This window comes from Solanum tuberosum, unplaced genomic scaffold (assembly GCF_000226075.1).
Source record: "Solanum tuberosum cultivar DM 1-3 516 R44 unplaced genomic scaffold, SolTub_3.0 scf00220, whole genome shotgun sequence".
Lineage (NCBI taxonomy): Eukaryota > Viridiplantae > Streptophyta > Magnoliopsida > Solanales > Solanaceae > Solanum > Solanum tuberosum.
The window spans coordinates 1,052,515-1,055,195 of NW_006239148.1; positions in this window are offsets into that span (position 1 = coordinate 1,052,515).

Below are 2,681 nucleotides of genomic sequence, written 5' to 3' on the forward strand. Positions count from 1 at the left end.
GGTAGCAGTATGGAGTGGGTAAGAAAAATGATTTATTTTTTTTAAAAGTATTTTAATTTTTTTAGGGATAGTGATACTTTAATCTTTAACTATTAATTAACAATAATAATTTTATTATTATTAATAATATAATTAAAAGAAAACCTCAACAGAGATATGTACAAGTAAGGGGGGCTAGACCTTACCTTACCAATTCTAATGAGGTAAGAAACCTCTACTAATTAACCCGCATGAATAAAATAAGAGCTTGAGAGAACTAAGTATTTTATGATCATCACATAGTTTATATTACACTCTATGATGATATTACAAATGTGAATCCTTAAGTGGTGGAAAATTATAAAAGCCATGATGAAATTTGAGTAATGAAACTCAAACTTCGTTTCACAAAAGTATGAACTAAAAAAGATAGATTGTCCTTCTAAAGTAACCTAGAATATTTTCCTCTTGTCTTCCTCTTCAAATTTGTCTAACAATACTTGATAGTTCATCAATTTTCATTAGATTTATTGGATCTTATTAAAGTTGTTGATACTTTCATATGATTCTGCTTTACCAGTCGCATCGGTAGGTGCCTTGGAACAAACTCCTATGTCATCTTACCATCCCAACTATTTTTTCTCACATGCATCTTTTTGTTATTGTGTTGTTGCCTAGGAGAAATATCACGATCCAGGTGTACCCCCTAGATGTGACAAGGCGTACTCAACCCCGAAAGGTCTCATACATGCCCCTAACATATCATAACATAAGATAAAAGAAATGATGCAGAAATTTTAAAACTTTATCCATACAATCGAAGTCTTTTATAAAAGCAAGCGGAAGTCTAGACTTGTCTCAATTAGCCATCTAATACAATCTTTGAATCAAATAGGGACACATCCCTTACAATATAGTTCGAAAAGGAAATAACTAGAAAGGAACTACAAATGACTCATATGTCCTCGAATCATGAGGACTCGCTACAAGCTAGGAGAATAGTCGATCCAAGCTTGAACAAAAAAATTGCCTTAAGAACCGGACCCTACACTTGTAGAAAAATGTAGGAAAATATGAATTAGTACAAAAATGCACCAAGTATGATAGCCATGCATAAAAACCTTGAAAACGTGCTAAAAAGGACATTCTAGTTGAAAAGCATGCACTTTACCAAGTTTGGAAATCATCATGAACTTTAGTGTGAAAGCATAAGTCATAAGCATATTCAATAACATATAGATCATCATAGCATAATATAACCATCTCATAAGTAACCCTAAGTTATACCTGTGCAATGCATAAATAAGATCCCATAATCCCATCTATACTAAGTATCACTTTTAGGCCACCATAATCATACTTACCATTCTTTGATCTCATCCTTTGTTAATACTCGTACACAAGGAAACATTCATCTTTAATAAGTCATATCATGGAAAGCAACTCATAGCAACAATCCACATTAAGCATACTTCATTTCAAGAACCATCATAACATAAATGGAAACCACCATAACTACTCTCAAGGCCTACTTGTGCAATGCATGGATGAAGTTCCATACCCCCACCCACACTAAGTAGTTCATAATCATTCATTGTGGGGGTAAGCCTTAACCGACATAGACCATGTGAGCAAATCATGAAATCCGGTGTTACCCACGCCGAAAAGGGTTGGTCTACTTGCCTAAGGTAGAACCGGTAACATTTAGCTTAGGTGGATCCACTAGCTAACAACCTATGAGGGTACATAATTTATGGGATAAGGAGATTTCTACTAGATACCCCGCCTCAACTCACGTATGGGCATCCATCTCAAGAGATTGCTACTAGAAACCCCGCCTCAACTCAAGTATGAGTTTCCATTTCAATCAATATCCACTCGGTACTTAGCATTATTCCCCACGGAGTACTTAACATTTCATTACTTTAGTTCATTATTATGGAAGAAATGAGATATGGAGATTGCTACTAGATACCCCGCCTCAACTCACGTATGGGCATCCATCTCCATACCATACCGTTCATAAGATAGCTCATAGATTCAATATGTGAGAATAGCCTTTCAACTTAAGAATCTCCATATTGTGAGAAAATCTTTCACAACATGTCATATTCATTCACAAGTGTATAATTGAGAATAGCCTTTCAATCAACACATCATCATTATCATAATCATAGAAACTTCATTTATACTTCATTCAGAAGTGTGAATATGTGAGAATAGCCTTTCAACAACACCACAATTACATCATAGTCATTATCACATTACTCTCAAAGTGTTCATAAAACATATACATAAATCTCATAATCATGCATAATTCTCATAAATTGCCCTTCAAGGACCATGAATCATGATTCATCAACACATCTAGAATTTCTACATTAGACATGGATAATAACATAACTCAAGTAATCAATTCATTACATTCATAATTCTATAACATTCTACTAGCATCAATCAATACCCACACTTAAAGATCCAATTTGAGAAAATAGGGTAATTCATGGATTCTTGAGGAATTCAACTTAAAATCATGTAAAATCATCAATATGTCCATAAACAAACATAATTCAACCTTTAAAAACGAATTTGAAAGGAATCCATGGGTGAAGGCTGCCCATAGATGAAGAGCTACCATACCTTTTTGAAGAATTCCCACGAATTTGAGGAGAAAAGCTTGATTCTTCAACCCTAGCTATCAC